Genomic DNA, 15,855 nt, shown 5'->3' on the forward strand with positions numbered 1-15,855 from the left:
CGTATGAAGTTATTCAACACCGTGGGCTTGCTACGACTCGCACCGGCACACAGGCCGTTACCGTCAGCGACCATTAAGCGACCACTCTTAATTATCAACAGTTACTGCAGACCGCAGTGATACACTAAGCACCTTACCGTAATTGATCAACTGCCTATCTGATACCATTCACGGACAAATGCTGCCTCTAGAACTTTATTGATTCAGCCATTGATATTTGACATTGATTCGAACGATTGATACAATTTGTTTGATCCAATTTTTGCTATCGGTGCAACTTTCATTGAATAAACAGAAGTTCTGTTAGCCAGTGTTTAAATGAAACAGTTATAAAAACCGTATTCAAGTAGCCTTTAATAAATTAAAATACACGGTGTAATTAAAAAGTCTGCGTCTGTAAATAATTAGTTTTTTTTTTAATTAACACATTGTTTTCATACGCTGATAGAGTATTGCAGAAATCAGATAGATGTAATGACTTGTATCTTTGGATCTTATTCACATTCCTTCATTAAAAATTAATGGTATTTAATACTGCCTTTAGGAATAAGCTAACAATTAACATTAATTAATGTTTTCGAATTACAGCGCCGCTTTGAGTAATTTATAGCTACATCGATTGATTAATCGGACGGCAATAAGTTAGCGTCGTATTCATAAAACTGCGAGGAATTCCAGATTTGATCACGGTACCCCTGCTACTTATATATTCGCGAATATAAATCAATTTAACGTGTACACGTTATGGGGTTTTTGATCGAATTTAAATATTAATGATTACTTTTTATTGTTGCGTGTTTTATCGAATTAATTAATGTTTATCACACCTCGCGTTTAATTTATTTAATGACTAATGATTTGATACCCAAATGCTTGGTATGTAGGTGATTATTCTTTTTATTTTTGTGTTGTACCTACTGTATAAAAAAAATTATATCTTTTTTCTAATTTATTATTCTAACATCTGTAGAGTATAACTGTTATTTTTAGTAGGTACCTGCGTATATTAATATGATAATGATTATAATTATTGTGTCGATAATATTCTGAATATTATTTTCTATTTCGAGGTAATAGATATTTATTTCCCACTAACAGTTAACATAAAACGATATCGAGAAATGTTAATACGACATTAAATGTAACAGCGTCTCACACGTCACACAGATGTGTCGGTAATTATTTGCAATGGCAGTCTCGTACATGGAGCTAAAGTGCAAGGCGGCGGAGGGTGAGGCGCGATCTCACACACGATACCGCGGCGCCGGATGCTTCGATAGCGTCGCTGCTCGCCTCGCGCCTCCGCCTGTCCTCTAATTGCGAACACCGTCCTATGAAATATTCCGCGCCCGCAAGCGACCTGCGTGCTTACGCATTGTCTGCCAGGCGATCCTTCCGCCTCCCGCCCTCACGATCGCTATCTGTAACTCCATACGTAGGTAATCTTAATTAGCCGGAAAAACACACTAACCGCAATTGTACGAAACGCTAAACTTTTACTGTAAATGCCTCAAGAAGATTGACCTCGATTTATACTTTAATTTCGAAGATTTAAGTGCCTTTTAAATCGACATTATTCCAATTTCCTCTTATTTATTGATGAGGTGATTTTTAAGACAAATCCATTTTTATCATTCGAACGGTAAAGGAATGCTATTAATCTCTATATATATTATGGATGATTTAAAAAAGTAGGTGAAACCGGTAAGACGAAATTCTGACAACGGTGAGAAAATAAACAAACCTAACCTAGCCTAACAGCGCCTATGATAATAATAGTTATTGTTTTATTACGTACGTGTTATTTAACTTTATTTGAACAATACATTGTTGCCCAATATGTTCAAAATTTCCTACCAACTGCAATCTTGAGAATGAAGCGAATAATATTTAACTGTATTTTATCACCACCTACGCCATATTGTGTTTATTTTGGTCAAATAAAATGCAAACTAAAAGAAGAACTATTCCCATAACAAATACAACCTGTAATAGATAACATGCCAAAGTTTATATCTTTATTAATAACTAATTAACTAATTTGTATTATTCATATTATAACATATTATTCTTCATTAAATAACGTGACTATGTCATACTAGCTTCCGCCCGCGACTCCGTCCGCGCGGATGTCGGTCTTCGCGTGGATGGTTTATTTCTCCATTTTGAGTAACTCTGACAATGACATCTTATAAATATCTATTGGACCCAAATACGGCTAGGCCTATAATAATACGCAACGTGTGTTCGCGGTTCTACAGAACAACGTCTATGGATAAAACTGAAAAATTAAGATTAATTTTTTTTACGTATTTTTCCAGGATAAAAAGTATCCTATTTTACGCCCAGGATAATAAGGTATAATTATACCAAGTTTCATCGAAATCGAACCGTTAGTTTTTACGTGATGCCTGAACATACAGACAGACAGACAGACAAAATTTTTTTTAATCACATATTTGGGTTTGGTATCGATCCAGTAACACCCCCTGCTATTTATTTTTTCAATATTTTCAATGTACAGAATTGACCCTTCTACAGATTTATTATATGTATAGGTTTATATGAATAATTTTTATAATTACAATAACAGTAATTGTGTGTTACATAGGTTCTCCACATTAAAGCGTTATATTCTGAAACAGTAACTTTTATATCTAGATTTTACGTAAAAAAAATTATCATAACATCTTTCGCGTTCTCGCACGAAGCATTTCTTCTAAGCTCTTTGAATCAGACAAATTGCAACAATACAGCAACGAATATCAAAGGTTTATCTCGCATATTCGTGCGCGGATAATTAGGTGCGTGCGTGCAGCGTTCATGTAGACCACCCATGCAGAACGGACAAGTTCACTGGGCAGATGTCGTTGTCCGCATCCGAACGGACTTCCGATGTTTACCCTACACGTGACTCTGTCATGTCCCTCCCGTGTCTACGAGTCTACAAGTCGCCGGCCAGCGAGACGTTGATTAATCGCTCATAGTGCAACGAAGGTCACTAGCCATCATGATTAAGCGGCGTATCCTTCGCGAACGAAAAAAACACTCATTATAAACAGTTACATCGGTTAAGGTACAGGCGTGGTCGTCCATTTTACGCGACAAAAACCTATGATGAATTACCGACATGGTCTTAGTTTTGACGTGGGTATTTGTAATAGGTGATTGGACTTATAAATCAGTACGGATTTTTCTTATCGGTCAAGCAGGTTCTTTAATCAATGTTTCTTTTCCTTGACTTGCACAAGTGCAGGGTTTTTTATTAGATTTAGGGCCGATTTTTCAATGCTTGGATAAAACTTATTCGTCGAATAATGTTTAAAACTGCCATTTTAAAAACTTATTCTAATTGCCCGTATTTGACAGTTTACGTGACATTTTAATATTAACGTGAAATACTTTATTGGACGGATAAGTTTTATCCAAGCATTGAAAAATCGGCCCTTACAGATATAGCATGATTAATATAATAAAATGTCGTTTATTTTACTGTGATAAATAGAACGGAATAAAACAATTGATCTATTATTATTATCATGGTCTATAAAATTATAAAAATAATTCTGGGCTCTCATTTTACCGTTAAATTTCTATTAACGGTTAATTTTCATTTTATTTATATGAATAATATGAGAATTTTTCGCATAAAAGCTTTTAGCTTGTCCCCACATTATTATACTGATAAGAATATTTTAAATGCAAATGCTTAATTAATTATTTAAATGTAATTAATTAGTATACAATATAAATATATAAATAACACATAAGTAATAAAAACTAAAGTTACATGTACAAAACATAGTATACCTAACGGACTTTTTTACGGTAGACTAACTTGACAAGAAAAGTATTGTCCGTCATATATCAAACATAACAGACCCGTAATAGTGAGACTAAAAGTAATTGTTTACCAAAGCGCCCACATGTTTACGACTGTCTCTTAGTTAATGATTGCCGCTTCAACGAAACTTGAATATTTATTCGCAACGACTATTCAAATAAAGTATAATCTTAATTGATTTATTTATTCCTCTTTTAGCATAAGCGCGATCTTTATTCTCCTATCTATATTGACTGATAGGTGACAGATATCACTTTTGACTTTAATTGCCTTTAAAGTATTTTAAGATAGCATGATGTAGCTTCCTATTAGCGAAGATGTTTTAGTAGTTGTAGATTTAAGGAAACGAGTGTAGTTTCGCTTCAGATACACATTTCTTCTTTTGTTCGGGCGTTAGACTCGACAGCTCCACCGTGTGTACGACGTCTAACAATTATATTGCTGTTGAACGTAGCTCTTCCCACGATTGTATCGTCAAAGGGTACAGTTTGCACAGATTTATGTTTATCTATACCATGTTAGGGTGGTGTCACTGCGGCTTTATAGCTTTTCTTGTATACTTGAGCGTACTAAAACTAAATATATTGGATACTTTGCGTCTTTTTTACAACAGTAGAAACAAGAGGATATTTCCTTTTTTCTCGTGTATTCCAAGATACGCATGCAACTTGTTGATACGTGACATTACTATTACTAGTGTGAATGCTGCTGCTAGAATTAATACTTTGTTCTTTAGATCAAATCATGTACCTACAGTAAATACAAAAAACAAGTAAGTATGTCATCTTATCAATACTGTTATGAAAATATTGACTGTGTATCGAAATAGAATAACGTTAAACTGTGAAGATGATGTACATATATAAATTTTGATTAAATTTAAAGAATAAATGCTAGTGTTGATTGTGATGAAATATTTCACCTGCTTAATAATTATATTTACTATGAACAAACTTTACTAACTGTAAAGCCAATAAACAATATATTTCTATTAACAACTCCGTCAAGTTAAATTACTTAAATCTTTATTTGTCACAAGCAACGGGTGTGTCTATGAATCAGCATAGGTCACGTCGCCAGTTGAACGTACCCAAGCAAACATTTACGCTGTGCACACGTTGAGTGCTCGTAGGTACGGGTGCGAAATTTGGCATGTGATCGCGCCGCTGATGCCGTGCCATGGTTCCCGGTTCTGCACCGGTAATTTGATGTACGGAGGCAGATGGCCCCACGCTGATACCGACTTGCGCAATACCTTCCGCGCTCGCCAACTCCGAAACATTCTATTTCTAAACAAGAAAACGCCTCTATCAATTACATGTAGACGCACAAAAACAACATTCGTGCAACAACACATTTATCACTTTGAAACCAAACTTATAATATTCATAATTGTAGTCGTAATGGAAGATGATTGCTGTTATTGAGCTCTAAATATTCACTGATCTTGTAGCGTTTATGTACAGTTTTTTCGCGTTACTAATTTATCATCGTGATACGTTAAAATCTTTATTTGACCGTACATCTCTTCATTATATAATTAAATGTCACATTATTATCATTACTACCAGACGGTAAGCACATGTAAATTGCTGGCAAGAATTTATTTTATGAAAATATGTGGGTAAAAATAAATAACAATATACATTTTACGAACATGATTATTAACCGTAATTTTAGTGAAATGGTGGTAATGCTGGGAAAATGCATTTTTAACATAAATTCGCTCACAGCAACCAGAGTTAATTTGCATGTTGTTCCAGTTAAGCTTCGATCGAGATAGCGTTAACGATTCATATCTGAACACACATCAACCACCTGACGTATCGGGCTTATCACACATCAAATTTTTTAAGACCTCGTTTACTCGAACTGCCCTAGAAACGAATACTCTGCATTCAAGTTGCAGTTTCATTGACACATTTATCTTAATTTAAGTGCTACGCTTTTTCGTATGCAAATTTAATATGTAAAAGTTGGTGGTATAAATAAAAACGAGTAGTAAATGATACGTGAGATGCAAAGATGTGGCTACTTGTACTCGAATTATATTATAATTAAGTCGACGGAATTACCTTATTTTTTAAATTTTTAGAATAAACATAAACAATTTAATTTAAAATCTGAATTCTCCTTTGAAAAATAAATAAAGCAGAGGATTGAGGAATGCATGTAGAGATTTTAACTAAAAGAGCAATTTAGGTAATTTTATGGTTGCTTTTGAAATTGACTAAGTCCGTTGTGGAAACAGCGCAGCAAATGATCCTTTGTTCGTTACACTTTACCTACACTGTAACCAAAACCACTTGCGGAACATTTCGCACCCACTTCTAAATGTAATGGTCATGCCTCCAAGAATACGCCCGGGACCATTACTGATTTAACGATATTTGCGCTAGCACAACAAGACTGACAGCACCCAGGCTGTGATAGCTCTCAATCTGCACACCGCTTTAGATTTTGTATGCCGACCGCATTACAGCTTTATTCACTCCCACAGTAAATAAACAGGCACTTCCCGTTTCTCGACACGCTCCTTTTGAACGCCGAAAAAGTTCACTACTTTCACTTAAAGAGACAATTTAGCACGAATTTGAATCCCACTCGAACTTTCTCATGTTGAAAACGTATAATTTAGTGAATGGCCCATTAAAAAATCGACTGAACAAACTTTAGCAAACAATCGAAGGTTATCGTTTTTCTGTCTGCGCAGAACCATTGATCTTCACCGATTACTGCGGATAATTGTGATAATGATAATGCATAAAAGTTACTTTTACTAGCGTTGCTAAAAATAGAAAGCATTTCAGGTATTGTTTATTGTTGTAGGCCGTTTACAATGGTGACTTAAATAGTTGCTATGAACGGGAACGTTGTTAACAATATTTTTATGTACGTCCATTCGAAAGAAAAAGCATTTCCTGATTGTTGCAATAGGTACTTGTTTATTTTATTCGATGCTCCGCCGTATGCTATTTGTTGGAGCAAGGAATTCACAATCTTCGTGTATTGCAACGGCTCGTAAAAGACTATTGAATTATGGAATAGCTTTTTATTTGCTCTTATAAATCCACGTGTGGGTTCCGTTTAAACGTACTTATATGTGCCATAAATACAATTGCAACGTTTGTAAATTGTAATGCTTGATGAACTCATAATTGCTGGCCTTCAATAAATTTAGACCCAAGATACTCAGAACATGGACTTTTTCCTTTACACACTTGCATGCATGAAAAACTATAATTTAGATGTAAAAGATGGCAAAAGAAATAAAGACATTATTTATAGTAATCAAATATATTAGCGCGACTAATACAGCAAACTTTACTGAGCCGCTCTATCAATTTACTTAGCATAGCCTGATATCGCCATTATAAGCACATTAGAGATGGTGTCGGCACGCCACAAAAGCATTACTAGCATCTGTAACACGGTCACATCGATTCTTGACCGCCCAATTTTGTTTTTACCGCATTCTTTTATTCTTGCTCGAACAATTTCCAACGAGCGTGCGAAATGTATTACGTTCTTAGCCATTCGTACGTAGGCTTTAATTTCACGTGTTACGTTTGCTTGCAGTAATTGAAAGAACTGTTTTAAATCTAAACACGTGTAATTGAAATGGTTTTATGTATTTTTTATGACGAGTTGTTAGACGTCTTTTTAATGGGTACAAGTTTCACACGTATTTCGACAGTACGATGTTTTGTATCTCTAATCTGATAATGGGGATTATGCATTTTGGACAACAACGGTGTTTTTGTTCTAGTTTCTGCTGGACGTTTCAATTTTTTAGTTTCAAATCGTACGCGTAATAAGTCAAGTGCTGCAAAGTAAATTTTTTGTATAACTTTTTACGTATATGAAAATTTTCTACCATCAAATTTGTTTACTTCGTGAGTGAGATTCTACGATATTTGAGTAAAATGACCTACGGGAACGTTTGCCTTGCCACTTATTCTGCTACGATTCCTACTATTTTAGTAGCATTTTACATCTATGTTTAAATGCAAAGTCCAATTAACATAACCACGATTTTCACGACTTCGATTTATTTCACTTTGGTCAATTAGATATAGTTTAATTTATCGTGAAGTAGATTCCATTCTATACTAAATAAATTGAAATTACGAGATTGTATTGCAGTGTAAAATACTTACGATATGAGTGCCTTTTTATTCTTGCAAATAATTGTAGTCAAGATTGCATTGTTTTGTATCCAATAAACCATATATAACTAACTGTCTTATTGTCGCATCTATACAAGTAAATAGTGGAGATTGTGCTTCTGAGTAGAGAGTTGTTTTCAGTAATTATTTTGCGGTGGCAGTCCATATAAACCGCAGTTCTATGCGGAAAGAGCGATAAAGATAAAGCACGGCGCATATGTAAAGTCTGAGTTTGCTACACGACGCATTTCGTTAATTGACTAACCGTACATTACGTTGCATTCAACGGTAAACATGTTCGTTCAATCATTATTCATTTCATTAAAATATACAGGGTTACTTGTAAAACACCGGCAACCTCGCAGGACAAGTTAGCTAACATCATAAGTAACAACATTTGTTCTACGACTTTTGATAATTTGTTAGATGTTATTTTCATACAAAAATAAATATTAATTTAATTTTCCGTTTGAATATTATAAACTCTATGCCTCCCATCAATTAAGTAAGCAAGAAGCGAACGAGAGGGGGAAGGGGGCGTCGCGTCGTCCATCCGATAATGAATAGAACATAGACTTACAAATGTTAGGAGAGTACAATAAAAGTTTAAAAAATCATTTAAAAATAATTTATTGCGTTATGCCAAAAGTCGTAGAACAAATGTTGTTACTTATGATGTTAGCTATCTTGTCCTGCGAGGTTGCTGGTGTTTTACAAGTAACCCTGTATATTATAACTTGAACAGGGCGCCACTCAAAACAACTCTCTCGTCTTATAATTAATGGGTGAAATCTAATTAAAGCCCGATTTATTAAACGTTTACATCTGAATAATTTAGGTTCTGATATACATTTATTACTTCAACCTGTGGGTGCTTGCATTTTATCTTATCACTTGAATTATAAAATAAACATATTACTTTACCGCGGAAACTGCTACTTAAAATGTACTTTTGTGTTAAATAAAATTTATTCCTTCATTTAAAGTCGAGGATCGTAAACATGAAACAAAATTACTTTATACGCAATTAGTCTGTTTGATAACTTTCCGTTATAATAAAGTTATTAAATCTGATATTATAAAATTAGGTGTAATAAAATGAAATGGGTTAATGACGGGTATAGATATCTACCGCTTCAGTCGCTTCTGAGTGTCCAATAAATGTTAAAACGCATCCCACTCCACAAACATCTCACGTCTGTAACTGTAACTGTTTTGTATTTACACGAACGTTACTATAAAATGTAATTTATTCGTCTACGGTGGAGTAATTTATGTTAAACCTCTTACAAAACGCGTCGGTTACCGCATATTAATTGCTGTTATTCACACGTAATTGTCCACTCTCGCTAATTATGTTATAAGAAGGAGGCGAGAAAAATATTAATGAAAACAACGAACTGTTACAGACGGTGTTAACTAATGCGTTATTATGTATGCGTGCAAGTGAATATACGGGTCACGATCACGAATACTTTGCAAACGAGTCCATTAACATAAATAGAAGATTTATTCCGTGTGTAAGGGGCGACACTATCACGCGATTAATTAACAAATTAAATGTGAGAAATTCTAGAGAAACTGGGATAAAACTGGTGCGTTTTTCCGTCGTCGCTTCATTCCCGTACCATTGTTTTCAATCTCAGTTAGCATCGATCATTTTGTGCACATGCGATCGTTAAATCTTTAATTAGTAAGTCTTTTTCTCTTTTTTCTTTTCGAGTGAAAAAGTGTCAATTGATACACAATGATACAAAGATACAATTTAATTTGAGTTTAGTGAAAAATAATGACTAAAACAGACGCTCACGTGTCACATCAATTAATCATCTCCATTGGTTCAATATAAAGATTTATGAAAAATATGAGAAGAGTTGTTTCTCGAATTAAATTGTAAAAAATATCAAAGCTAGTTATTTCGAGTACCTACATTTGCAACTTTCTCACGGGCAAATGAGACATGTAAATGATACATTCAAAATGATAAAGGTCTAAAACATTTAAGTCAACCCTACAGACTTTCTCTAAATTGTAAGAACGTACAATAAAACAAAGGAGAAATTTTATAGTTGTACTCAAATAACAAGTAAACTATTCAACTCTGTCTGTATTTGTTTGTCAGACAGCAAGGTTGTATCGTTGCGGACATGCATATTTCAGCTTTCTATACGTTTTAAATTACCGTCTTCAAAAGCTATAACTAGAATTATCAATACCGTTTCAAACATTACTATTTCAGTAGCAGTAAAGATAATTCGATATGATAAATGCAATATTAGCACAGTTCATTTTATTTGATTTTGAGTGCGATTTGCGCAAATCTTAACGCGAGCAGTAACTGTATATAGTACGGATTATTTTAAAAGGCTAGTATATAATAGTTATCTGCGACATTAATATGGCAATGTCAGTTAATTCTGGCCGTAGTGGGCATGTGCGCTTGAGACACAGCAATATTAACATGGAGTGCACAGAGGGTCACGGACCGAAGACCGCACAGCGCACACGGTATGCAAAGAGCTTAATCCTTTAACCGTACGCATGACAAGCGCAACTTATGATTCTTGACCCAGCAAACAAATGGATGACAACACAAACATATTACCTTCGTTGATAATTACGAACGCACCGTGTTGTTTTATCAAACTGGTTGCGATATTCCGAGTTCACTTCTGTGGGTCAGATGTACAATATTCCTAATAAATTCTTGAACGGGATTCTAAATTATTGTTAAACTCTATTATTAAATATAAATTAATTCGGCGCTACACAATTTAGCTTAATTGCCTCGGCGTTGATGATTGCATCGACGCCGAGGCAATTGGTCAATAACCTTATATGAAAAATGTTCTTTTGGCGCTTAGTCTTGTTGGCAGTTTCCTTTTTGTTATTTTACAGAGACAATGCGTAATAAAATAGAGCAAAGACCGGACGCGTTTTACTAAGCAAACATCGCAAGGCGTTAATGGGAACATAGTGTAGATATAAAATGATTCATCAAATTGTACTGTAGACTATAAAGAAAATAAAACCACGTCCAGAGATAATGCGAATAATATAAAGGATATTCTCACGGCGCGCAACGACCTCAAATTTTCTTCTTTATCGTTTAAAATCATGCATCTCGCTGGTTCCATGAGCAAATTAACATCCGTTTAATTGGCCAATTCTAAGATAAGCTGCAAATTTGTTTAGTTCAGAGTTACTATTTTACCAGTGGGTAAATGACCTAGTAAGATATAAAATGAAGTTTAAATAAAGGAAAAGTTCACTATGGTGTTTCTTATGGTATTGTTTCTTTATAAATATAATATTTGACTGTCATTTGAATAGAGTTTTCATACTTTTGGAAAATAATATAGAATCATCCACGTATAATAGTTGTTTTATAAGACGTAGCAAGCTTTACATATTTCTAAACGTTCCCAAAACGGTTTATAAACGAACATTAATATTAAACTAATAATTATATCTCATTTCCTATGTCGGATGCACTTCCTTGATACATCAGTGCACAATTACTCGTGTCTCCGGGCATCTTATCACATTTTGAAATAACTGTAGACGGCCTTCAAGTATCAACGCTTGCACCAAATGATACCATGATGATTGCAATGATATAATATAATGAAGTTTTTGTTTATAGCTTTATATACATTTCCAGTAAAATAAAATTAAAATTAAATTAAATTAAAATCCAAAACAGGACAACCTGTTAATGAAACCATTACAGATCAGCCTTAATTTAAGCAACATTAATGTAACTGTATAAAAACTGTAAATAAATATTTCGTATACCTTATGCACAAGTGGAGTAATGCAAATTTTTTTTTATAAATTTTGATTTAATCACTGTCGTTATATTGTATGGAAGTAAAAAAATTATAAATGCAAGAAACGACACTTTATTATCTTATTGTAAATATTCGCAAATATGTGAAAAATATTACAATTTCTATATTAATTGGTGAGATGGAAAAGTCGTACAATAACACCAAGTGAAAAATTTTATTTAGGGTTAAAAAGGACAAGATTATGAGCGGCCTCATCAAAAAGTCCAATTTGTTTTTATATTGCCACGTGAACTATAGCTGTTATTCTAATTAAGTTATGACATGGTGTAGGCTTTGTTTTCATTTTCAACAGCCTTTTAACATACCGTTAACACTTTTTTGCGTTACATTTATCGACGTATCTCAATTAAGAGTTAATTAGTAGCGGAAGTGAGATAGCACTCAATATAATCGCATATGATAGAAACCTGTTACGAGTGATAAGAACACGGCAGTACTAAGGATGAATGGCAATATAAAAGGAAACAGTTCGTTTCATAAGGTTGTCTACCTTTCTCTCCATTAGCCTTAGTCAAATTCGTACCCAATGCATATGACTTTGCAAATTTTTCAAATTAACATGCACTTTCACTATTCAAAATAACGATATCGTTTATATTTTTTTATCTGATGCAGATACGCTTTATATTCCTTGATCAAATTTTCGACTAAATATCAATAAAAATTCAAATTAAGGCCAAATAGGCCACTCTACGTAATGTTTTATTCAACCGTTTATGTCTCTGACCCTGTTTTGGGCATGGCACAAATTACCTAAATCTCAGATATTAACCTCTACAAATGTCGTGGAAACATTTGTGATGAGACAATAGAATGAGCCTACCATTTTTGGTCGATCTCGTGAAATCGACCACACTTACAATATGTTTAAACATTTCGAATGCCTTTAATTGTGGAGGCAAAGTAATAAGTTGTGTAGTTCTGGTCAACGCCGCACAGCTGGAATCGCTAATGAGCGAGTGCAATTCAAATCGCCCGATTTATAAGGAATGAGTTATTTCGCTGGAAGCACGTAGGATATTTATATATTCTAAACAACCACTCAGATATTCAAATCCATAGTGGCGAGATAAGTGTAGCGAATTTCTGATATGCGCTCCGAGACCCTCGAGCAGTTGTGCTCATAGAGTTAATCTCGACTCTCATGTAAAGACATTCATTAGGACAAATCGTGTTCATTTATTCAATTACACTTCATCGGATAAAGATACTTATTACAGTATTTTGCAACATTCTAGCGAAGAATCGCAATCATCTACAATTTCAGACTTGATAATGTAATATTTATTTCATGAAAATATTACAATTAGATCTATGCTTTATGATCGTATTAAAAATAACTGTTACATACTTTACAATTACAAGTTTCTTTGATTGCGCGTATTATATTTGTTCGATGCATTGTGTCCTGCGGTTGGTATGAAAGGGACTCTAACTTAGCTGTAGGCTTAGCAAGTAATCCCTTTCATTCTCTATAGAATATGCGCATATCATAAATAGTAATTAAGGGAGGCGAGTTCTTATATTAAGACCTTATAAATGACTGCGGTAATTTGATTTTAATAACTGGATCCGATTCCTGCATCTCCATTAAGAATATAAGTGTCTACAGTTTAACACCTTATCTTTGCTCATAAATACGATTTCTCTTCTCCATCATTGAAAACAAATTAACAGACATGTAATTGAATGGTTTCTTTTTACTTTTCTTTTATATATAGAATAGCATTAAGAAGACCTTGTTAGTGTCGATACATAAAATATATTAAATCCATTTAGAGATATGTAATGTGTATGATACGTAATTAAAAACTTATACATTTTGCGCTGTTTCCTTTTAAATCTTCCAATTATTGCAATTAATAGAACATTTAAGCGATAAACCATGTTGCTTAGTGACATTGATATAATTCGAGTATTGTAACATTTAATTGGCGACCTATAGTAACGCATAAATCTTGATGAACTTGTCCTGATTGAACAGGCGCATTAAGCTGAAAGTTTATAAGACTGCTGAAACTCGTGATGCGATGTACAAACCAAATGTAGTTACTCTTAATTAGCCGTTATACTATAAATTTTAAAAGCGAACGATAAGGTCCCGTTGGCCTCTCGCTGAAACGGAGCTGGTTGGCTAATGGCGGTGCGAATGCCTTTAATTAATCCCCCTCTGGCGAAACATATTCCGCAGCATAGATTCGGGTGGGGTTATTAGCTGCGTCTCACGCGACATTGGGATCACATGTCTATACAATACTTAGCTAAACATATCGTTCTATGCGTTCTATAAATAAACACACGTCATACATTACTCTTTAATAAGATAATGATATAAGATAATTGAGGCTTATTGATCTTACACAATACAAGCCGGGCATACCTGTTATCCTTTACAATTTAACAAGCCATTTAAAATTGTCATCATTCGAGTTTCCACGAAACATGTTTTTATTTTACCTAAGTTGATTATTAATGTCCCTTTAATTATGTAGCGGTATAAGAAAAAATGAACAGTTACAACTTCTATGGCGATGTAATATCAATTAAATCAAAAAAGGATTGTGCACAGCCGCCGTTCCAAGAATACGACATAATACATTGCTAAATAAGGGATAGATGATTTCTAATATTGAAAAAGATAATGCGTTCGACTCGCCCGTTCTATTTGCGGACACGAAGATTGCTATCGAGGTTAATAGTTGAACAAAATACCGAACTTATGCAAACATTACGCTTAGCATCCGAGTGCAGATCGATGTTTGCAGTTCGGTCTTCGATCGCTTGCCTTTGTTTATGTTACTGTTCTTTGTACATAAATGGAATGAGCCTTGTCGACACGTTCAGACGATAACGGAGTGTTTTGTCTGTAATTAAGAACGAGTGGGGGTCAGACGTTCGGAGACCGCTGGGACTAAAACTTATGGTGACGTTTCTAGACTACTCTACTTACTATTGTTCAATTAAAACCTGAACGTTTCGTTTTCCTCTCATAAAAATCCAATATTATTGCTGGTTTTGCAAACAAACCGTAAAATCATTCGACGAGAATGTTTATGGGTGAGCTGAAGGGATTATTATTGCGCATTAACTGGATAATTAATGAGCTTTTTCTATGTAAATAAGCTTGCAGCAAATCTGTTCGTGAGACGTCAGTATAGCACGGGCCGGGGCCAGTTGTGGGATCACGAAGCCGTAAACATTGGACAATAATAATCATTGGTCGCAATGCATGCGCGGCACACTGCACCCGTGCTAATGGCTAATGGCGGTTCCTATTGCTCTTTATTATCTGTTATACTAATCTGAAAATTAGTACCGTATTCTGAATAATAAGTTTATTTCCTTTATTCAAGAATATGTTTTTTCCCTATAAGTTTACAAGTATGTTTTTTATATCAATGTTTCCGAAATAAAATTATTACCATTTAACTCACAATATACTATAGATTTATCAAGAATTAAAAGTACTTACTTTCCTGTTTAATTTTGCCACCGGTATATTTATAAAATTATATAGAGATGAAAATTATGATAAGATGGCTACAATTTTAAAAGAATGTGTAAATAATGGGAATGGAGTTCTTACGATAAAAATAAAATACTGGGTCAACATCTTCCTTATCTGATGTTTCGGTTCGTTGTTAATCACTTAATCATTTACCTACAACGGAAATGTTTCTCTATGCAGATTATTTTAAATTCATTAATTAAATGTTCTGGCTTTGAAAAAATATATTTTTGATACTTTTTACTTATCATTTAATAGTCATTATAAAATTGGAACAATAGTTACTATATAGCGGGAAAAATTACATATTGTTCTTATATTAATTTATGATCTTCACGATTTTATTTTCCAGAAATTCACTTTTTGCTATCGTGGTTATATAATAGAAGCATAGAATTTTATTATTTTCTTAATGTGGATATCAATAACAATGCTCGACAAAAAATATATTCCAACTATTTGTCGCATACGATGCAGGCA

The 15,855-nt window shown here is 33.9% G+C and overlaps 1 protein-coding gene across 2 annotated transcripts in view; it reads left to right on the top strand.

Moving 5' to 3' along the window:
- The window catches only part of Atg16 (Autophagy-related 16), a 130,511-nt gene that overhangs the window by 97,232 nt on the left and 17,424 nt on the right, over positions 1-15,855 (top strand). The gene's annotated exons all lie outside the window — the stretch shown is intronic.

Source organism: Colias eurytheme, chromosome 5, assembly GCF_061535395.1.
Source record: "Colias eurytheme isolate Ceu_HAF_F1 chromosome 5, ilColEury1 Martin Lab GWU primary, whole genome shotgun sequence".
Classification (NCBI taxonomy): Eukaryota; Metazoa; Arthropoda; class Insecta; order Lepidoptera; family Pieridae; genus Colias; species Colias eurytheme.